The following is a 24962-nucleotide window of genomic DNA, read 5'->3' on the forward strand; positions in this document are numbered from 1 at the left end:
CTCACAATAACTCCATAAGGTGGATATAATCTTTATATCATAGTGAATAAATATGAACTCAGAAAGGTTAAGTGACTTTCTCAAGGTCACAGAGCTGGATCAGAGGATTTACACCTCTGATTCAGTTCAGTTCAGTTGCTCAGTCATGTCTGACTCTTTGTGACCCCATGGACTGCAGCACGCCAGGCCTCCCTGTCCATCACCAACTCCCAGAGTTTACTCAAACTCATGTCCATTGAGTTGGGTAATGCCACCCAACCATCTCATCCTCTATTGTCCCATTCTCCTGCCTTCAAACTTTCCCAATATTAGTGTCTCTTCAAATGAGTCAGTTCTTCACATCAGGTAGCCAAAGTATTGGAATTTCAGCTTCATCATCAGCCCTTCCAATGAATATTCAGGAATGACTGCCTTTAGGAAGGACAGGTTGGATCTCCTTGCTGTTCAAGGGACTCTCAAGAGTCTTCTCCAGCACCACAGTTCAAAAGCCTCAATTCTTCAGTGCTCAGCTTTCTTTATAGTCCAACTCTCACATCCATACATGACTACTGGAAAAACCATAGTTTGACTAGTCGGACCTTTGTTGGCAAAGTAATGTCTCTGCTTTTGAATATGCTGTCTAGGTTGTCCTTTTCTTCCAAGGAGCAAGCATCTTTTAATTTCATGGCTGCAGTCACCATAGGCAGTGCTTTTGGAGCCCCCCAAAATAAAGTCTGTCACTGTTTCCATTGTTTCCCTATCTGTTTGCCATGAAGTGATGGGACCAGATGCCATGATCTTAGTTTTCGGAATGTTAAGTTTTAAGCCAACATTTTCACTCTCCTCTTTCACTTTCATCAAGAGGCTCTTTAGTTCTTCTTCGCTTTCTGCCATAAGGGTGGTATCATCTGCATATCTGAGGTTATTGATATTTCTCCCGGCAATCTTGATTCCAGCTTGTGCTTCATCCAGCCCAGCATTTCTCATGATGTACTTTGAATATAAGTTAAATAAGCAGGGTGACAATATACAGCCTTGAGGTACTCCTTTCCTGATTTAGAACCAGTCTGCTGTTCCATGTCCATTTCTAACTATTTCTTCCTTACCTGCATACAGATTTCTCAAGAGGCAGGTAAGGTGATCTGGTATTCCAATCTCTTTAAGAATTTTCCACAGCTTGTTGTGATCCACACAGTCAAAGGCTTTGGCATAATCAAGAAGGCAGAAGTAGATTTTTTTTGGAACTCTTGCTTTTTCGATGATCCAGTGGATGTTGATCTTTGGTTCCTCTGCCTTTTCTAAATCCAGCTTCAACATCTCGAAGTTCATGATTCATGTACTGTTGAAACCTGGCTTGGAGAATTTTGAGCATTATTCATCTCATTACTAATATGTGGTAGTTTGAGCATTCTTTTGCATTGCCTTTTTTTAGGATTGGAGTGAAAACTGACCTTTTCTGGTCCTGTGGCCACTGCTGTGTTTCCCAAATTTGCTGGCATATTGAGTGCAGCACTTTCACAGCATCATCTTTTCGGGTTTGAAATAGCTCAACTGGAATTCTATCACCTCCACTACCTTTGTTCCTAGTGATGCTTCCTGAGGCCCACTTGACTTTGCATTCCAGAATGTCTGGCTCTAGGTGAGTGATCACACCATTGTGACTATCTGGGTGGTGAAGATCTTTTTTTGTATAGTTCTTCTGTGTATTCTTGCCACCTCTTCTTAATATCTTCTTCTTCTGTTAGGTTCATACCATTTCTGTTCTTTATTGTGCCCATCTTTGCATGAAATATTCCCTTGGTATCTCTAATTTTCTTGAAGAGATCTCTAGTCTTTCCCATTCTGTTGTTTTCCTCTATTTCTTTGCACTGACCACTGAGGAAGGCTTTCTTACTTCTCCTTGCTGTTCTTTGGAACTCTGCATTCAAATGGGTATATCTTTCCTTTTCTTCTTTGCTTTTCACTTCTCTTCCTTTCACAGCTATTTGTAAGGCCTCCTCAGACAACCATTTTGCCTTTTTGCATTTCTGTTTCTTGGGGATGGTCTTGATTGCTGCCTCCTGTACAATGTCATGAACCTCCATCCATAGTTCTTTAGGCATGCTAGTCTATCAGATCTAATCCCTTGAATCTATTTCTCACTTCCACTGTGTAATGTAAGGAATTTGATTTAGGTCATACCTGAATGATCTAGTGGTTTTCCCTACTTTCTTCAATTTCGGTCTGAATTTGGCAATAAGGAGTTCATGATCTGAGCCACAGTCAGCTCCCAGTCTTGTTTTTGCTGACTGTATAGAGCTTCTTCATCTCTGGCTGTAAATAATATAAACAATCTGATTTCAGTTTTGACCATCTGGTGATGTCCATGTGTAGAATCTTCTCTTGTGTTGTTAGAAGAGGGTGTTTGCTATGACCAGCGCACTCTCTTAACAAAACTCTATTAGCCTTTGCCCTGCTTCATTCTGTACTCCAAGGCCAAATTTGCCTGTTACTCCAGGTGTTTCTTGACTTCCTTCTTTTGCATTCCAGTCCCCTATCATGAAAAGGACATCTTTTTTGGCTGTTAGTTCTAGAAGGTCTTGTAAATCTTCATAGAACAGTTCAACTTCAGTTTCTTCAGCATTACTGGTTGGGGCATAGGCTTGGATTACTGTGAAATTGAATGGTTTGCTTTGGAAATGAACTGAGATCATTCTGTTATTTTTGAGATTTCATCCAAGTATTGCATTTCAGACTATTGTTGACTATGATTGCCTGGGGATAATGGTGACCTCCTTCAAAAGGTCCCATGGAGGCACTGATACACTCAGTGTCCCCAACCCTGCAGCAGGCCACTGCTGACCCAGACCTCTGCTGCAGACTCCTAGACACTCACAGGCAAGTCTGGGTCAGTCTCTTGTGGGATCATTGCTCTTTTACCCTGGGTTCTTGTGCACACAAGGTTCTCTTTGTCTCCTCCAATGTGCACCTCATTAGATGGACTTTAAAATTCTTGCCCTTTCCACACTGTCAGATTATTTCCAGGTCAGATGTTCCCTTCTCCACTGTCTCCATTCTAACACCATTTACTCCTTTCTGCTCCCCCAAAACTGGCACATCTCTCTAGGCTAGCTCTTATCACATGAGATTATTCGTAATTATTCATCTGCCCACCTATGACCTTCTGGGAAGTGTCTTATTCTCCCCTCTATTCCACATTCTCAGTTCAGTGTCAGGTCTACATAACACCTGCTCCATGAATATTTTTAGAAATTAATTAAATTCCTACATTTCTAATTATCAAATATATTATCTTTTGTAGAGGGAGTAGAGAGTTACATAAATTGTGAATGAGAAGGAAATCCCCTATCTGTCCATTCTTTTCTGTAAGAACAATCTTTTTGGTACCCAACTGGCCCATTGTTCTCTCTAGGTTGTTGCTGTTGTTCACTCACTAAGTTGTGTCCAATTCTTTGCAACCCCATGAACTGCAGCATGCCAGGCCTCCCTGTCCTTCAGTATTTCCCTGAGTTTGCACAAACTCATGCCCATTGAGTCAGCAATGCCATCCAAGTATCTCATCCTCACCCCTTTCTCCTCCTGCCCTCTATCTTTCCCAGAATCAGGGTCTTTTCTAGTGAATTGTCTCTTCACATTACATGGCCAAAATACTGGAACTTCAGCTTCCGCATCAGTCCTTTCAGTGAATATTCAGGGTTGATTTTCTTTAAGATTGACTGGTTTACCTCCTTGCTATCCTCTCAAGAGTCTTCTCCAGATACACCTGCCATAAGATAAGGGCAGGAGAATTACCCACCATGCTCCACTGGTTCAAGGGCCCTGAACTCTCAAGGTCTTGCTGCCTTTGAAAGGATTGACCTGCCAGAGAATTCTTACTGAGTCCAGCTAAGCAGGTCTCAGTCAGAGACTCCTTTCCTTCTAGAAGTCTGAAGCAGCTTCACCCTGTTTTCTTAGTTCATTTTCTAGATCTTGTGGCCACAAGATGGCCTCTGAAAAACCAAACAAGCGAACAACAAAAACAAAGAAAATAGTACCCTCTGGCTTCCTTATGTGAAAAACATCCTTGTATTTTCCTGTCCTTCAACATCAAAGCTAAACTACTCTTTGGCCATTTCATTCTCTCTTTCACAGTTCATGCTTGGGCACCAAGCAGACTCAAGAAAAGACTTCTAAAAATTTCCTGCTGTTCTGAAGACAGAAAACAGCAGGGGAAGCCCGATTTCCTGAAGAGGGAAGGGGAGGCAGCCATCTTGGCTGCCAACTCATTCCAACATCCAAGCAATGCCTTTATTTACTTGGCAAAATACAAATCAGCAATTACCCAAGACAAGAAGTGAAGTGGTTTTTATTCTTGCCTGCATTTTTTTGCCTACATGAGGGAAATGACAAAAATTTTTATCTTGCTCTCCAAAGAACCAGTCTTGGCCCAGCAGAAAAAAAAGCTCTGCTGTGTTGTGTCAACTGATGAGAATATTTCTAGAATGTTTCAAAGAATTGATCATGGGCCCAGAGCCTTAGGAAATGTATTAAGTGACACAGTTTGGGGAAAATAGGTGTTTCTGTGAAGAAAGTAAAGCAGGACTTACTTCTTTTTTCTCCTTAATATATATGCATATATATATATATATTTTTTTTATTGAAGTCTAGTTGACTTTACAATGATTAAGTTATACATACACACATATATTATTTTTGAAATTATTTTCCACTATAAGTTATTACAAGATATTGACTATAGTTCTCTGAAGCAGGACTTACTTCTGATTATCTTTTTTTTTTTTTTTAATTTTATTTTATTTTTAAACTTTACATAACTGTATTAGTTTTGCCAAATATCAAAATGAATCCACCACAGGTATACATGTGTTCCCCATCCTGAACCCTTCTCCCTCCTCCCTCCCCATTCCATCCCCCTGGGTCGTCCCAGTGCACCAGCCCCAAGCATCCAGCATCGTGCACCGAACCTGGACTGGCAACTCATTTCATACATGATATTTTACATGTTTCAATGCCATTCTCCCAAATCTTCCCACCCTCTCCCTCTCCCACAGATTCCATAAGACTGTTCTATACATCAGTGTCTCTTTTGCTGTCTCGTACACAGGGTTATTGTTACCATCTTTCTAAATTCCATGTATATGCGTTAGTACACTGTATTGGTGTTTTTCTTTCTGGCTTACTTCACTCTGTATAATAGGCTCCAGTTTCATCCACCTCATTAGAACTGATTCAAATGTATTCTTTTTAATGGCTGAATACTTCTGATTATCTTAACCTTAGTTTTTCAGGCTCACCTCTGTCCTTACCCCCTAAACTTTAGCAGCTTAGGAACATGAGTGCAATGACTTCTGAAACTACCTACCTGGAGTTAGGACGAAGTTCACAGCCTGCCTTTAATTTAGACATCAGTCACAGGACCTTTAGATTCCCAGGTCCCCTTGTTTCTGACTCGCTGGCACAACTCAAGAGCTCTTCCTACCTCTTCTGGTGTGATAACTCACTAGAATGACTTGCAGAACTCAGGAAAAGTCTAGACTTATAATGACATTGTTGTCATAGCCAAAGGATACAGAGAGAAGCATAAGGTGAGGTCTGGGAGGGCCCCAGCTTCTGTTGGGTGAGGATGAGCACCCTCCAATGCACTGTGGACTATTACAATGAGGGGAGCTCACTGGAGCTTAGGGGGATTTAATTACATGAGTATGATTGGCCACTGATGCTGAAGCTGAAGCTTCAGTACTTGGGCCACCTGATACAAAGAGATGACTCATTGGAAAAGACCCTGATGCTGGGAAAGATTGAGGGCAAGAGGAGAAGGGGGCAACAGAGGTCAAGCTGGTTGGATGGCATCATTAACTCAATGGACACAAGTTTGAGCAAACCCCAGGAGATGGTGAAGGGCAGGGAAGGTGATGGTGAAGGACTGGTGTGCTGCAGTTCATGGTGTCACAAAGAGTCAGACATGACTGAGAGACTGAATAACAACAAATGATTGATTGGTTCATGGGCATGTACTTGAATTCTGTTTCCAATTGCTCTATCGTAGAGGTGAGGGTGATATCATATAATACAAAGCCTCAACTCTCTAATCACATAGTTGGTCTTTCTCATATGATGGACCCCTATCCTCAGGCATCTCATTAGCATAAACTATGTAAGGGCCTACCAGGAGTGACTTTATTAGCATAAACTATCAGGTGAGCAGGTGTGATCAGAGGTACTTATAGGAATAGAAAAGACATTCCCAGGACTCAAGAAATTCTGATAATTTAGAGGCTGTCACCCATGCTGCTGCTGCTGCTGTTAAGTCGCTTCAGTCGTGTAGACTCTGTGCGATCCCATAGATGGCAGCCCACCAGGCTCCCCAGTCCCTGGGACTCTCCAGGCAAGAACACCGGAGTGGGTTGTCATTTCCTTCTCCAATGCAAGAAAGTGAAAAGTGAAAGTGAAGTCACTCAGTCGTGTCTGACTCTTGAAGACCCCATGGACTGCTGCCCACCAGGCTCCTCTGTCCATGGGATTTGCCAGGCAAGAGTACTGGAGTGGGGTGCCATTGCCTTCTCCATAGCTGAGGACAAAGATAGCTAAATTCTTTATTACACAACAAGGAAGTTTGGATTTGGGCTTAAATATGACCTAAACAGTGTTCTCTGACTTTTTTGGCACCAGGGACTGGTTTTGTGGAAGACAATTTTTCCATGGACTGGGGCAGAGCGGGGATGGTTTTGAGATGATTGCAGTGCATTACATTTATTTTGCACTTTATTTCTATCATTATTATATCACCTCCACCTCAGATAATCAGGCATTAGATTCTGGAGGTTGGGGACATCAATGGATTTTGCCATTTTATCTCTTCTCCACCTTAGACCAAATCATCTTAACTGATTTTGAGTGCTGCCAACTCAGCATGGGATTCTGAGAGTTTAAACACCTGAGTCTCCTCCTGGATCTTCCATCTCACTCTGTAATCTTGGAAAAGTCTTTTAACTGGCTGAGCCTCAGTGTCCCTAACTGCAAGTGAAAATGTTAGACCACAATATCTCCATGGACTACTAATACATCAAACTGATGCTTCTATGGCTACTAAGGCTCTCTGAGACTCAATCTCCTTATCTTAAAATAAGAGGGTTGGATTAAATGATTTCTAAGGTCTCTTGCTGAGCTAATAATTGTGATTTTCATACCCTAAGACCTCCTTAATGTGTAAGGAAGAGATGACTCATTGCTATTCCACATGGTGGATAGCATTTTCGAGTTTATTGTTCTCTCCTCTCCAGGAATAAGATGTTGGCTGGCTACTACCTTATCAGCAGCCCCTCGCACAGATGCATGAGAGGGTGCCAAAGATTTTTCTTAGTTCTGGAGAAATGAAAGAAACAGAAGGTAGGAAACAGGAATAAATTTAAAGTCTGTGCCAAAGAAGACTGGGTAATGGACTAGCCAAGAAGGCACGGCTAAAGGAATTTTTCTCCTCTAGATAGATCTTAATTTTGCTTTAAATACTGTATTGCAACATATAGGAAACCATTTACAGGAAAAGGATCTCAGTTCCAAAATGTGGGCATTTTCTGTCAGGCAAATGTGTTTTTCTGGAGGCCTATAAATATTTTGTACATAAAAATATGAAACAAATAAATACTGCATGATAATGCTACTAATATTCCCTGAAGCAAAAACAAAAAGTGTCCCTTTGAAGTTTTTAAGACTCCCCTGCTCTACGTCTTTGCCATTAAAGTTGGCAAAAACAAAACAACAACAAAAAAAGCAAACATTTACTTACTAGTATGTCTGACTCCCTGAACCAGAAACTTAAAAACTTTTTGATAATAGACCTCCAAAATGGGTATAAAGTTCCTAAACATATATCATTTATTTTAAAATCACACATATGTCATATTTTATCCAAATATATCTATTTTACACAAAACAATAGAAAGAAAGACAGCTAAGTTAAAAATGAATTTATTTACAATAATTTCATTTGATATGATAACAAAAAATCTCATTTCTTTCACTAAAACATCTCAACATTAAAAATATTTTAGTGAAGACAATGTGACTAAATATAATCTATTACTTTTGGAAACTGTAGTTTATTATAACATGATACAACAGTTTGAAGATCTGGCTCAAAATTCAGTCTGATACTTGATTTTAATGATCATCATAACTGGAAAAAATTTTTTAAATATTTATTTGGCTGTGTTAGGTCTTAGTTGTGGCATGCAGGATCTTTGTTGCATCATATAGGATCTTAAGTGCAGCACACAGATTCTCTAGTTGTGGCACTCAGGCTTAGTTGCCCCGCGGGATGCGGGATTTTAGTTCCCTGACCAGAAATCGAACTCAAGTCTCCTGCACTGGAAGGAGGATTCTTAACCACTGGACCACCAGGGAAGTCCCTCTAACTGAAAATTGTAAAACCAAATAGTACAGGGTTCAAATAGAAGAATTGTGTCATTGGCTGGACTGATTAAATCATAATAATGATTTTTCAACTATGCAAATGCTTTCGTTCAAATCTGACTAGCATATTTTATACTCCCTAAGATTCATTACATTTTCTGTAAATAAAATGGGAAGTACTGCATTGCTATATGTGTGTGTGTGTGTATGTATTATCATGCGTGCATGCTTTCCTGCTAAGTCACTCCAGTCGTGACTGACTCTGTGACCGACTTGTGGCCTGCAGCCCGCCAGGCCAGGCTCTTCTGTCCATGGGATTCTCCAGGCAAGAACACTGGAGTGGGTTGCCATGCCCTCCTCCAGGGGATCTTCCCAAACCAGGGATCAAACCTGCATCTCTTATGTCTCCTGCCTTGGCAGGCAGCTTCTTTACCATCAGCACCACCTGGGAAGCCCCATACATACATAAAATACATATATAATATGCATGCTGCTGCTGCTAAGTCACTTCAGTCGTGTCCAACTTTGTGTGACTCTATAGACGACAGCCCACCAGGCCCCACTGTCCCTGGGATTCTCCAGGCAAGAACACTGGAGTGGGTTGCCATTTCCTTCTCCAATGCATGAAAGTGAAAAGTGAAAGTGAAGTCCCTCAGTCATGTCCGACTCCTAGCAACCCCATGGACTGCAGCCTACCAGGCTCCTCCGTCCATGGGATTTTCCAGACAAGAGTACTGGATTGCCATTGCCTTCTCCGATATAATATGCATATATATATATATATATAATACATATATAATATGCATAATATGGATCCAACATCTGATGGATCATTGAAAAAGCAAGAGAGTTCCAGAAAAAAACATTTATTTCTGCTTTATTGACTATGCCAAAGCCTTTGACTGTGCGGATCACGATAAACTGTGGAAAATTCTGAAAGAAATGGGAATACCAGACCACCTGACCTGTTTCTTGAGAAACCTGTATGCAGGTCAGGAAGCAACAGTTAGAACTGAACAACAGATTGGTTCCAAATAGGAAAAGGAGTATGTCAAGGCTGTATATTGTCACCCTGTTTATTTAACTTATATGCAGAGTACATCATGAGAAACACTGGGCTGGAGGAAGCACAAGCGGAATCAAGATTGCTGGGAGAAATATCAATAACCTCAGATATGCAGATGACACCACCCTTATGGCAGAAAGTGAAGAAGAACTAAAGAGCCTCTTGATATAAATGAAAGAGGAAAGTGAAAAAGTTGGCTTAAAGCTCAACATTTAGAAAACTAAGATCATGGCATCCAGTCCCATCACTTCATGGCAGGTAGATGGGGAAACAGTGGAAACAGTGGCTGACTTTATTTTTTTTGGGGCACCAAAATCACTGCTGATGGCGATTGCAGCAAAGAAATTAAAAGACACTTACTTCTTGGAAGGAAAGTTATGACCAACCTAGACAGCATATTAAAAAGCAGAGACATTACTTTGCCAACAAAAGTCCATCTAGTGAAGGCTATTGTTTTTCCAGTGGTCATATATGGATGTGAGAGTCGGACTATAAAGAAAGCTGAGCACCGAAGAATTGATGCTTTTGAACTGTGGTGCTGGAGAAGACTCTTGAGAGTCCCTTGGGCTACAAGGAGATCCAACCAGTCCATCCTAAAGGAGATCAGTCCTGGGTGTTCATTGGAAGGACTGATGTTGAAGCTGAAACTCCAATACTTTGGCCACCTGATGCGAAGAGCTGACTCATTGGAAAAGACCCTGATGCTGGGAAAGATTGAGGGCAGGAGGAGAAGGGGACGGCAGAGGATGAGATGGTTGGATGGCATCACAGACTCAATGGACATGGGTTTGGATGGATTCCGGGAGTTGGTGATGGACAGTGAGGCCTAGCGGGCTGCAATTCATGGCGTCGCAAAGAGTCAGACACGAGTGAGCGACTGAACTGAACTGACTGATGCATATACTATTTATTCTATTTATATTTAATGTCTGTGTATTTATAACACACTTCATATTTTTAGGACAGTTTTAGTTTCAAAGCAAAATTGAGTCAACATTAAAGAATCCTCAAAGAATCCTATTCCTAACCTGCACTGCTTCCTCCATTAGCAACATCCCATACCATGATGATATACTCATTACAGTCAAGGAACCTACTTGATATATTGTATATTTATTACAGTCAAGGAACCCATTACTATCACCCAAAGTCTATAGTTTACATTAGGTTTCACACTTGATGTACATTCTATGTGTTTTGACAAACATGTAGCAAATATCCACCAATAATGTATCATATGAAATACTCTATGTGGTCTAAAAATCCTCTGTGATCCCCTATTTCTCCCTTTCCCCCAACTTCTGGCCACCATTGATCTTTTAAGTTTTCCATACTTTTGAATTTTACATGTACTTTGGCCACCTCATGCTAAGCGTTGACTCATTGGAAAAGACTCTGATGCTGGGAGGGATTGGGGGCAGGAGGAGAAGGGGATGACAGAGGATGAGATGGCTGGATGGCATCACTGACTCGATGGATGTGAGTCTGAGCGAACTCTGGGAGTTGGTGATGGACAGGGAGGCCTGGCATGCTGTGATTCATGGGGTCGCAGAGAGTTGGACACGACTGAGCGACTGAACTGAACTGAACTGATACACTTGGAATAACACAGCATGAAGCCTTTTCAGATTGGCTTCTTTCACTTAGTAATATGCATTTAAGGTCCTTCCATGGTCTTTTCAGGGCATGATCTTTCATTTTTTTTTTTTGTGCTGAGTAACATCTCATTGTATGGATGTGCCATAATTTGTTTATCCATTTGCTTACCGAAGGAAATTTTGGTTGCTTTCAAGTTTTGACAATTATGAATAAAACTGCTGTAAATGTTCATGCTCAGGTTTCTGTTAAGATATAAGTTTTCAACACTTTTGGGTAAATACCAAGGAGCACATTGCTGGATTAATAGTCCATGCAGTAATAGATTAGAATTGGACAATTATCAATTACTATTTTGTTTGATATAGATACAGTTGTCTAAATACAGAACTATTTATAGATATTACATATGAAGTAATTAGTAGATACACATCTACTTTCTCATTCTGTTGGCTGAGAGCATCTGGAAACAAAGTCACTGCAGGAGCAATGAGACTACCTTGTACCCAGATCTTGGTTTTTAATACCATTTTCTAATAAAATAAATCTGTGCTCTTGGAGAAGCAGCTGTTCCTAAGACTGGGGCAGTGGATTTATGAGATGAATCTGAAGCTTCTTGTGGTTCCAGAAAATAAGAAAGTTATTTATTTTTTTTTTCCAAAAAGAGTACAATGAAGGGGAATGTCAAAGGGACATGAGAGCCTTTGAAAGAGCTGCCAAAGGAAAAGTGAGAACAATTGGAGCAACAAAATAAGATGGTATTCCATTTGAAGTACAAAATAAAAATGTATGAATGCACACTGATGTAATAAGTTATTGAATAGGTAAGTGAAGGAGAGGAGACTCATCTCCCACACAGAGGAACTGCAAATAATGTACCAGATAACCCCCTCTCAAGGGTTTGGAGCGTCTCTCTTCACTCCTTAAGTGTGGACCCTACATGGTTACTTCCTTGCAAAGAGCACAGTATGCCAAGATGGAAACAAGAGTACAGGGGAGAAACCTGACAAATGATGCCTTTACTGCATGATCAAAGTGAACATCTTGAAGTGAGAATTCGTGATGCTAGTATGTCATGAGAATGGCATTTTACCTCTTTGGTCTTCCTCCCAAGAACTCATCATCCCAGTCAAAATGTGAAAAAAACATCAGAAAACCAATGGAAAGAGAGTCTGCAAAATACTGCCAAGGTCATCAAAAACAAGGAAAAATAGGAGAAATTTCATAGCTAAGAGGAGCCTAGGGAGACACAGGTCAGTTTCAGTTCAGTTGCTCAGTCATGTCCAACTCTTTGCAACCCCATGGACTGCAGCATGCCGGCCTCCCTGTCCATCACCAAGTCCCAGAGTTTACTCAAATTCATATCCATTGAGTTGGTGATCCCATCCAACCATCTCATCCTTTGTCGTCTCCTTCTTCTCCTGCCTTCAATTATTCCCAGCATCAGGGTCTTTTCAAATGAGTCAGCTCTTTGCATCAGATGGCCAAAGTATTGGAGTTTCAGCTTCAACATCAGTCCTTCCAATGAATATTCAGGACTGATCTCCTTTATGATGGACTGGTTGGATCTCCTTGCAGTCCAAGGGACTCTCAAGAGTCTTCTCCAACACCACAGTTCAAAAGCATCAATTCTTCGGCACTCAGCTTTCTTTATAGTCCAACTCTCACATCCATACATGACTACTGGAAAAACCATAGCTTTGACTAGATGGACCTTTGTTGGCAAAATAATGTCTCTGCTTTTTAAATGACTTCAATAGTATGAAAAGGGAGCCATTACATAAATATTATGCAAATATAAATATAAGGTAGTGTTCTGAATGAATTCTGGGACAGAAAAGGCATATTAGGTACAAACTAAGGAAATCTGAAGTAATGAATTTAGTTAATGAAAATGGATTAATATTTATTCATTAGTTGTGACAAAAATACTTTAGTAACATAAGATGCTGATTCATTCGAAAAGACCCTGATGCTGGGAAAGATTCAAGGCAGAAGGAGAATGGATGACAGATGGTTGGATGGCATCACCGACTCAATGGACATGAGTTTGAGCAAGCTTTGGGAGTTGGTGATGGACAGGGAGTTGGTGATGGACAGGAAAGCCTGGTGTGCTGCAGTCCGTGGAGTTGCAAAGACTCGGATACTACTGAGCAGCTGAACTTGAACATAAGATGCTACTAAAAAGGGTAAGTGGCTATGGGGCATTAGTGAATTTTATACTATCTTCTTAATTTTCCTGTAAACTCAAAACAATTCTGAAACTAAAAATGTATTTAAAATTTTAATTGATATTGACAAATTACTCCATTAAAATGCATCAGTACGTACTTCTACCATCAATATGTGAAAGTCTCTGCTTCTCTGTACCCTTGGTAACAGTGAATATTATCAATCCTCTAATATTTGTACACTTGAAAGGTGACAAATGATATCTCACAGTTAAATTTGCATTTTTAGATTACAAATGAGATTTAGCAACTCTCTTGTCATTGATTGGTCATTTATATTTCTTTTTCTACAGCTGTACTTTGCTATCTTTTGCTCATTTTTCAAACTGGTTGCTGGTCTTTTTCCAACTGATCGCTGGTCTTTTTCCTGTGTAGAGCTCTTGGTATGGTTAAAAAAATAATCATTTTGTTTTATAGGTTTGCAAAACTTTTATGCACATTGTTTTCTTTTGACGTTCTTTCATTTTTTAAAAATATGCAAAAATTTAGCATTTATGGTAATCAAATCTCTCTTCATTTACAATTTCAGAGTTTCATCACACTTCTATTTTATTCTCAAATAAAGCTCCCAGTGGCTTGATTACTGTAAATGGGTCCTTTCAAGCTTGCTCCTAATTATTTTAGGCATTCTTTTTTATTTTTTTGGCCATGCCATGTGTCATGTGGGATCTTAGTTCCTTGTCCAGGGATCGAATCTGAGTCCCCTACAGTGGAAGTGGGGCATCTTAACCACTGGACCACCAGGGGAGTCCCTAGGTGTTCTTGAAAGAATGTCTCACACAGGTTCACAGTCCACTATCACTTCAAATCCCTCTTGGGCTTTGCTCTTGTTCTTCCACTGCCATGCTACCTGTTTTCTGAAAGCCACATGGAGACAGCTACTTACATCAACCCTGGAGACTCTAATCCCCACACCAAGAGCATTGTCCTTCCACCAGGTTAGGTTCCAGTCCTCAGGATGTCAGAACAGGTCGGTTCAATGCAATGGTATAAGCATCTTCCTTTTGGAAGGACGTTTGTTTTCGAACTTGGTTCCTGTACACTTCTGGTTCCTCACCAGTTATTCTGAATACCCTTTGCTGATTTCTCCTGACTTCCTGGTGATTAAATGCCAGATCGATGCTGCAGGAACTGGACCTTGATCTCCTCTTTAGCAGCAATTATTTATTGGATAATCTCAGTTCATTTCCCTGCTCTAGCTAATGCTTACCAGTGGCACATATTCCCAGCTGTAATTCTACTCTGACCCTCCTACTCTCTCCTCTCCAGACTCATACACCGAAGCCTGTTCAGCCTTTCTGCTTATTTATTTAATGACCGTTTCAAGGTTAACATGTCCAAAACTGAACTCCTGATCTTTGCTCCAGTCTTCAACACCTGAATAACTGGGAACTCTGTCATTCTGACTTCTCGGGCCAAAATTGTTAGTCATTCCTTACACTTCATCCCATCTCCAATCTGTCTGGAAATTCAGTTAGCTTTAATTTCAAAGTATATCCAAAATCCAAACATTTTCCAAGACTCTTACTGATAAGACCTAGGTCACAGTCACTACCACCTCTCTTCTGGAATTCGCTTACACCTCCTAATCCTTCCTCTCACTTCAGGCTTTGTCTGCATCATCTATTCTCTATATGGCTATCAGAGAGGTCCTTGTAAAACATGTCAGAATATTTCACTTCTCAGCTTAAAACCCTCAAATGGCTTCCCATATTACTCTTTAAACCCCAAAACCTTCTAAGTGGCCTCGGGCCCTAAATTATTCTGGCCCCCTGCTATTTCTCTGGTGTGATTACTTTTTTTTTTTCTCGCTCTCATCTGCTTTATTTTCCACTTTTTGTTTTATTGCCAGTGGATATACTATGGCTGTTTATTTGTTTATTGTATAACTTCCCACACTAGAGTTTAAACTCTGTATGAAAGAGCTACTTTATTATTTCGTTAGCTATATCCCTAGCAGAAAGAACAATGCTGGGTACTTAGTATGTATTCACAAATACTTGTTGAATAAGTGAATACATCCCATTATGTGCCTGGCAGCCAAATCTGAAGTAAACACTGAACTCTGGATCTGATCCCATCACTTACATTTTTTCCTTCTAATCTGCGGCTATATCTAGGTCCCCTGGTGTTGCAGCAGCCAGCACATTGGACCACTTCATGCTGATTCCGTGTGTCCCCATGGGCTGTAGCCTGCTCCAAGGCTCCTCTGTCCATATGATTTTTCCAGGCAAGAAGACTGACATGGGTAGCCATTTCCTTTACCACGGGATCTTCCTGACCCAGGGATCAAACCCGGGTCTCCTGCATTGCCGGTAGATTCTTTACCATTTGAACCCCCAGAGAAGCCCATCTTAATGAATAGAACTGAATTCCAAGAGTCTTGCAAACTGGAGAGGGTCCAGAAAGAGAGCAGAATAGGGTCTCCAGGAGCAAGTTCAGAGCATGGGGAGCATGAACAGAAGCACAAGTAGAGAGGGTTCATGAGAATCTTAGTGCCAGGTCTAGTGTCAGTGTGGATGCAGAGGTAAGAGAACAGGGTCATTTTTCTGTGCCCTTTTCCTTCCATCAGATCTCATTTTTCTCTTTTGGATTCCAATTCCCAGTCACTGTTGGAAAAGGAGCCAGGGTTGTGTAGTGGAAAGAGTCCTGGATTCTTAGAAAGACTTGGGTTAGAATCCTGCCTCTGACACTGAGAGCTGAATGAATTTGGACACACCCTTTAATCTTTGGGAATGTCATTTTCCTTATCCATGAAAGGCGGCTAACAATGATTACTACCGCTCTAGTTCTGTATATGTGTTAAATAGAAAAGGTAAAAGAAAATATCCCATACCCAACATACACAACGGAGTCTCAGAATTGTAAATGGAGCCTATTGAGTTGGCAGGAATTGATCAACTTTATATGTGACTTGACATCTCTCTGGCTTTATTTAAAACCTCGGCTGATGGAATTTGTCCTGTTTGTCTCTCTTTTAGACTCTTTTCCCATTCCTTCTTTCCTTGAAAATCCTCTAGTCTGAGTCTTGGAATCCACAGGATTCTTATGTCTCTCTGATTCCTCTATCCACAAGATGGCAAACTCTTGGGTTTTAGAACAAAGAGAAATAAAAGAGAAGATAGTTAGATACTTTTATCTGGAGAAGTAGAAAAGTCAGTTCTCTCTCTCTCTCTCTCTCTCACACACACACACACACACATTGCCCGTGGTGATGGAAAGGAGTGAAAATGGAAAGGAAGTGATTTCCATACCCCTGCCTCTGCAGTGCCAGCTACAAAAGCAGAACTGCTTAACAGAGCCCTGGGAAGCCCCCTAAGTGCATCCTGCCCAGCATGGCATCAGCAGGTTCCACCATTAGGAAGCAGCAGGGCAGGTGAGCGTTTAGAATAACATGGGCCCCTGGGGTGTGCAGAACTGCCTTGTTGAGAATGGACTGGGCTCCCCCTGGGAGCTCTGGCTTCTGACCCATGAGAGGGAAAAGGAGGCTTTAAGAATTAGAACTACACTTGAATTCTGGGAGGAAGACGTGTCTCCAGCACTGGTGAGAGCTATCCCAGGAGCGACATACCTGAAAACATTAAAGAAAGTGAGACAGAGTGAAAGCCACCTCCAGGATGTATGTGTCTGAGCTGCTACTGCCATTTCCTTGGGCTCCCCTCTGAGTTCCAATCCTCTGCAGAATAATTCTCACCTAGATTCAGATGAAGTTTTCTTCCCAGCATGGTGTCCTTGAGAGACACACCTATTAGGGCCATAAAAGTCTATGTCTGAATTCCATCTTTGCCAGTCACTAGAGACTGACTTCGGAAAGTTATGTAACATCTCCGAGCCTCATTTTCCTGTCTGTACTTTGGAGGTAATAATGTTGGTCTCTCAGAATTATTTGAAGCATCAAATGAGAGAGCATATGTGTAATATGAATATGCTGTTGTCAATCATTTCTTCTTTGCATGGACGATTTCCACGTGGCAAAGCCCCTTTCTCTTTCCCAGTTCTCTGAAGAATTTCTGAGGTTGGGGATTTAAGTGTTAACCAGAAGGATTGTGATTTATATTCCTATCACTAGTGCTCCCTGCTTGGTTTATTTCTTCCATTTCTCCCCCATCACCAAGATCTGGCCTCACCTCTTTTTCTCTTCAGAAAGACAACATGGCCACCGTGGACCACTTGGCACAGCTGGTCTTCCAAAATACTGGTCTCTTTGAATTGTCTTGTATTTCTCACCTCTGGTATCAACCAAGGAGACCCAAAGGTTCTATCCTTATAAATAAAGGTAATGGAGTATGCAGTAATGCATAATTCTTTGCATTAATGCTCTCTTAATCCTTTCTCCATATAGTCATGACAATACTTTATTAAAAATTCCCAAGAATCTCACTTCTCTGCTAAAATTCTCAGGCGGCCTCCTGTCTCAATAGGGGGTACAATGTCTTTAAGATGACCTGCAAGGCTCTCCTTTGTCCTTCTCTCTGTTTTTCAAGTTTCTTCTCTAAGCTGATAAGTTGCCAAGAGTGCTAAAGTGTGTCATTCCTTCACTCATCTTGCTAGATGGGCCACTCAGTAATCTTCCTAAGTAACCAGCCTTAGGATTTCACTGTTGCCTTAAAATGGTTTAACAACTGACTTTTGTTTATTGTGGAACACTGAAGAAATTAATTTAATTCTTGAGCTCTGCAGTCAGGATCCACCCCCTGGGATCTGTGTAACTGTTGGAAACTAAATCCCATTGTGCCCATTTTATTTATAAAATGAAAATCATGAGAGTACCCTATGTAAAATCTCTGGTACAGTGCCTACCACCTAGTAAGTAATAAATAAATAGTAGGTGGTTTTGCTGAATTATATGGCAGATTCTAGACTCCTATAATACCAGGTAACACATTTAAAAAATCTTTTTAAAGTTTTTATTGAATTTTCTTACAATATTGCCTCTGTTTTATCTTTGGTCTTTTGGCCCCAAGGCATGTGAGATCTTAGCTTTCTGATCAGGGATTAAACCCATACCTCCTGCATCTGGAGGTGAAGCCTCAACCTTTGGACCGCCAAGGAAGTCACAAGACTCTTTTTATTAGTAATACCCTCTAAACCTATCTAACTTTTAGATTCATCTTGTCTCTCTGTGTTTTCATAACTGCATTGCCTTGGTCTCTGTTTCTATCTGGCAAATACCCTCTTAATCTTCAAGACCCATTATAAAAATTGGATCAAGATGGTAGACTGAATTCACTTTTTTTTATACCTTTTGCATAAAAATCTCTTTGAATGATGGAAAAAATATTGTAAAAGATAGTAAATACTTAACAGCACTGGAAAACATAAGAGAATGTCATAAGTGAACCATAATTCTGATGTATATTTAAAATACAGAAAGCAATCAGAACATCTCTATTTCTGGCTATCTGAGAAGGTTTTTGGAAAGCTCCTGAATGAGGAAAAAATACTTGGAAATGATAGATAAAATGTTGCAAGCACTCTTTTAAATGCATAGCTGAGCTTCTGAGAAAGAAGGAGAAATCCCCAGGGACCTGAAACAGAGGGAGATGTAATTCAGATTGTAAGTTACCACCCATGTAGATCAACTGTGAGAGCATTTGCCATGCTTATTAAGTAAGAAGCTTAAGTTTTAGTAGCTGTCACGGAAGAAAACAAGGCCTTTGACTTTTTAAAAGTAGAAGTTGCAAATGAAACTCTGCATAAACCTGGAACCCTCAAGAGGTTGCACTGTGGGTAAAATAGTGGATCAGAAAAAAATATATCCTGGAACAAAGGAGACCGCAAGGAAATCACCTGTAACCGCATGAGCTTGAGGAGGGAAAACGTCTTTCCTGTATATTTATAACCCTAGGCTGTCCATTATGAAGAAATGAGGTTCTGAGACAGCCCAAGCACATCAGGGTACCTCTCAATAACAAATGAAAATCTCTTAGCAGAGAAATGCCTTCAATTTAAGCATCACAGGATTTTGAAAGCTGGAGATGCACTGAAGAACATAGCCAGGTTCAAGAAAGAAAGCATGAGAAAATCAAATCAGAAAGCAAGATTCAGCAGAAAGAATAAATACCAGAATTAGACACGCAATCAGCTCAGCTAATAGAATTATTTGATTCAGACAAATAAGTAGAGAATTAAAAGCAGAATTGAAAATATATGAAATGAGCAGTGCACAATAAAAACTACAAAGTAAGGTCGGCGAAGAAAACAAATAAATCTTAAAAATAAGATATACTTCAGTTTTGAAAAATTTTGAAGTGGAATAAATATTAGAAGACTTTCAGAATGTGGCACAAATAGTAAAAGAGAGAGAACATGTCAGGTATAAAGCATAAATAGAGAAATTAGCAGTACATACTGAATCAGATTTCTAGGGAAGAAATTGAATGGAGTGTGGGGCAATTGTTGAGGATATAATGGGCAAAAGTTTTCCATAATTGATAAGGAATTATGTTTCAGATTTGGAGAAGGCAATGGCACCCCACTCCAGTACTGTTGCCCAGAAAATCCCATGGACGGAGGAGCCTGGTAGGCTGCAGTCCATGGGGTTGCTGAGTTAGATATGACTGAGTGACTTCACTTTCACTTTCCACTTTCATGCATTGGAGAAGGAAATGGCAACCCACTCCAGTGTTCTTGCCTGGAGAATCCCAGGGACGGAGAAGCCTGGTAGGCTGCAGTCCATGGGGTGGCACAGGGTCGGACACGACTGAAGCGACTTGGCAGTATGTTTCAGATTTAGAACACAATGGAAATTATTCGGGATAATTTTTTTTTAAATACACGTTTGAACACATTACTATAATACTGAAGAACACAAAAATAGAGTAAATTTGCTGAAGCAAGAAAGCAGGAAAGGCAGAGATATATAGCTTTCAGTATCAAATAAATAGCTTCTTATTTTTCAGGGGAAAAAAAGTGAGTTTATTACAAAAGTTCCTTACTAATGAATGTATAAAAGATGTACGTTGGGAAGAAGAAACTCGTGTCCAGAGGAAGGACTTAGATATAAGATGGAGTAGTGAGTAATTTAACAGAGAAATGTGGTAGAGAATTTGAAAAGTACTATCTATATGAAACAGTGATAATAATAGCTAACTTGGAGGTGTATTAAAGGCAAATTGGAAATTAAAATATATGGATAATAATAAAATTGATATGAGTATATTGTAGCAAAATTCTCTAAATTTCTTGTATAATCCTGTAGGAGATTGTACACTTAAATTTTAATGATTAGCACTAAAAGAATAGAAAACAGTGTGTAACTTACAAAAAATGAGGAAAACACTATTTGGCCAACCAAAAACAAGTCAGGAAAGGAGAAAAATAACTATAAAATAGATAAATAGAAAGCAACAATTTATTTTCAGATATATATGAATATACAATATTTATATACTTTATATACTGTATTTATATGCAAAGTATTTACATTATTGTATATAAGACCATCACACATATATGTATGTATATTATATACACATGTAAATAAATAAATAAATACATTCATTGTTGTTCAGTCAGTAAGTTGTGTCCGACTCTTTGAGACCCTATGAACTGCAGCATGTCAGGCTCTCCTGTCCTTCACTATCTCCCTGAGTTTGCCCAAACTCATGTCTACTGCGTCAGTGATGCCATCCAACAATCTCAGTCACGTCTGACTCTTTGCGACCCCATGAACTGCAGCACGTCAGGCCTCCCTGTCCATCACCAACTCCCGGAGTTCGCTCAAACTCAAGTCCATCTAGTCAGTGATGCCATCCAGCCATCTCATCCTCTGTCGTCCCCTTCTCCTCCTGCCTTCAATCTTTCCCAGCATCAGGGTCTTTTCCAATGAGATGGGCTCTTCTCATCAGGTGGTCAAAGTATTGGAACTTCAGCTTCAGCAGCAGTATTTCCAATGAATATTCAGGGTTGATTTCCTTTGGGATTGAGTGATTTGATCTGCTTGCAGTCCAAGGGACTCTCAAGAGTCTTCTCCAGCACCATAGTTCAAAAGCATCAACTCCATGAACAGTGTGAAAAGAATACTGGAGTGGGTTGCTGTTTCCTTCTCCAAGGGATCTTCCTAACTCAGGGATCAAACTTGTCATCTCCTACATTGGCAGGCAGACTCTTTACCACTGAGCCAGCAGGGAAGTCCACAATAAATACATAGGATTTTTTATAACTTAATGTGATGGATGAAATTGTGTCTCCTCTCATATTCATATGTTAAAGCTCCAATCCTTCACAACTCAATATGTGATCTTATTTGGAAATAGGGTCATGTAAATAGTTAAGACAAGGTCACAGAGAACTAAGGTGGACCCCACACCCAATTATGACTGGTATTCTTCAGTTCAGTTCAGTTCAGTCACTCAGTTGTGTCCGACTCTTTGCGACCCCATGAATTGCAGCATGCCAGGCCTCCCTGTCCATCACCAACTCCCGGAGTTCACTCAGACTCACGTCCATCGAGTCAGTGATGCCATCTAACCATCTCATCCTCTGTCATCCCCTTCTCCTCCTGCCCCCAATTCCTCCCAGTATCAGAGTCTTTTCCAATGAGTCAACTCTTCGCATGAGGTGGCCAAAGTACTGGAGTTTCAGCTTTAGCATCATTCCTCCCAAAGAAATCCCAGGGCTGATCTCCTTCAGAATGGACTGGTTGGATCTCCTTGCAGTCCAAGGGACTCTCAAGAGTCTTGTCCAACACCACAGTTCAAAAGCATCAATTCTTTGGTGCTCAGCTTTCTTCACAGTCCAACTCTCACATCCATACATGACTACTGGAAAAATCATAACCCTGACTAGACGGACCTTTGTTGGCAAAGTAATGTCTCTGCTTTTGAATATGCTATCTAGGTTGGTCATAACTTTCCTTCCAAGGAGTAAGCATCTTTTAATTTCATGGCTGCAATCACCATCTGCAGTGATTTTGGAGCCCCCAAAAATAAAGTCTGATGCTGTTTCCACTGTTTCCCCATCTATTTGCCATGAAGTGATGGGACTAGACACCATGATCTTCATTTTCTGAATGTTGAGCTTTAAGCCAACTTTTTCACTCTCCTCTTTCACTTTCATCAAGAGGCTTTTTCGTTCCTCTTCACTTTCTGCCGTAAGGATGATGTCATCTGCATATCTGAGGTTATTGATATTTCTCCCGGCAATCTTGATTCCAGCTTGTGCTTCTTCCAGCCCATCATTTCTCATGATGTACTCTGCATATAAGTTAAATAAGTATTCTTAGCAAAGAGTAAAAGTGGACTCAAAGACATAAACACGTGGAGGACACATGTGAAGACTAAGGCAGAGCTCAATCGGGGTGATGCTTCTGTAAGCCAAGGACGGCCAAAGCTTGTCAGCGATTAGCCAGAAGTTAGGCAAGAGGCATGGAACAGTCTCTTCCTCACAAACCTCAGAAAGAACAAAAGCTGTTGACACCTCATCTCAGACTTCTAGCCTCCAGAACTGTGAGGCTATAAATGTCTATGTGTAAGTCATCCAGCTTATGATACTTTTTACAGTACAGTTATGGCAGCCTTAACAAACTAAGACACTCAGTTGTGTGTGTTTTGCCAGACATGTGTCTTTAGAAGATAAGTACAAACAAAGCTTGAAAGTAAAATAGTTAGAACAAAGATATACCAGGTAAATTCTGGAAAAAAGAAACCTGATACATTGGAGTAATATAAGAACTAAAAAAACAACTTCAAACAGTTTTGTGGTAATAAAAAGGATCACTCTATGATGTTAAAAAATGAACTGGGAAAATTGGATGATTCTGAAATTGTATGCATATTACATAGCTACATGTACACTGCATGTTTACATATGTGCTGTGCTGCTGTGAAACTGTGCTAAGTTGAGTCAGTTGGTTCCTACTCTTTGCAACCCTATGTACTGTAGCCCACCAGGCTCCTTTGTACATGAGATTCTCCAAGCAACAATACTGGAGTAGATTTCTGTGACCTCCTCCATGGGATCTTCCCAACCTAGGGCTCAAACCCAAGGGGTCATCTTTTTTATATCTCCTACATTGGCAGGAGGGTTCTTTATCACTAGTGCCACCTGGGATACATACATAATTTACAAAAGAAAAATAAACAATTTAAAACTAAATTGAAAAAATAGAATTATAGTGAATTACAAGAGGATACCATAACACACCATTCTTTGTATTTAAAGAAAAAGCAATGGAAAAAACCGGAGTATATAAAAGAATAGAACACAATTGAAAAATAATTTGAGCAACATAATTGACAAGCTTATTCTAAGAGTACTGGGAACCCTGAACACAACTCAAAGAATATACATTTTTCTTGAGGATATACTCAACATTTATGAAAATTAGTAACTAGCAGATCATAAGGCTAGGCTCAATAAATTTCCAAAAATAATTATCCCAGGCATCACATTTTTTTAGTGCAGTGCAACTTAAATTAAAAAAAATTTTAAATTAAATATTTCAGAAAAGAGTAAGCATTAGAACAATGTAAATAAGACATATCACACTTTATGGAATACAACTGAAGGCACAATTAGAATAAAACTAATATTCTTTTAAATATTGTGCTAAATCTGAAAATTGATGAAACAAAAATTCACTTAAGAATTTAGAGTAAAATAAAGAGGACTAAACCAAAAATCAAGTAGGGAAATAACCAGGATGACAGCATATAACAATAAATAGAAAACAAACTTTAAATGGATTGGAAATGATTGCTAATATTTTTTTTAAACCAATGAAATATATAAACTAATAAAATACATAACCTAGCATGATTTGTCATACCAAAAAGAGTTAAGGTCTAAGTAAATAATATGAGAATGGAGTAGAAAAGAAATACGGTGAGCAAAGATTCAAAATATAAGTGAAAGAATGCTGTTTTAAAATAGATGATTAAAATTTTATTACATGGGCGATTTCTTAAACACAAAGAAAGCCTAGCTCAGTAAAACAAACAAAAAAGGCAAAAATCAAAATAGACAGACATCATTAAGGAAACTGAATATGAATTTAAAAAAAAATCATCATGAACAGATTTACAGGTGAGTTCTACTAAAAAAAATCAAGAAACAGAGCTCCAATATTATGGAAAATCTCATAAGAAATCAAAGAGACAGAAATCAAAGACAGTACTATAGTTTTACTGAAAAGACTAATATGACTTTTATACCAATACCAGACAATGATTTTGTGAAAATAAAATGACAAATCTATCATACTTATGAACTTAGAGGCCAAACATTCTCTAAATATCTTGGTTAATCAAACATTGTGTGAGTTTTTCTCACCACCCCCGACATTCTCTTTCTGTTTCCATAGACTCATAATCATGATAAAGTTGGATTTACCACAGAATACACGAATTTAGTATTAGACAATCTACTATTGAAATTCACCGCGTTTAGAGATTATAGAGAAAAATCACGTGGTTTTCTCAATAGGGAAAGAAAACACAGTTGATAAAGATGAATATTCACAGGGACAAAAATTCTTAGCAATTAAATGGAAAGAGAACTTAATTTCATCAAGAACATCTCTGTAAAACCCTCAGAAAGTGTCATAATTAGTGGGCAAAACATTAGACTCTCTTGCCCTGTCAAATCAGAAATATAACAGGGCTGTCTGCTAGTGCTTCTTTTGGGGATCTTGCCAGCCCATAGTATTTCTGCCTTTCCCAAAGGGCATTACTGCATAA

The sequence above is a fragment of the Bubalus kerabau genome, chromosome 1 (assembly GCF_029407905.1).
Source record: "Bubalus kerabau isolate K-KA32 ecotype Philippines breed swamp buffalo chromosome 1, PCC_UOA_SB_1v2, whole genome shotgun sequence".
NCBI lineage: Eukaryota > Metazoa > Chordata > Mammalia > Artiodactyla > Bovidae > Bubalus > Bubalus kerabau.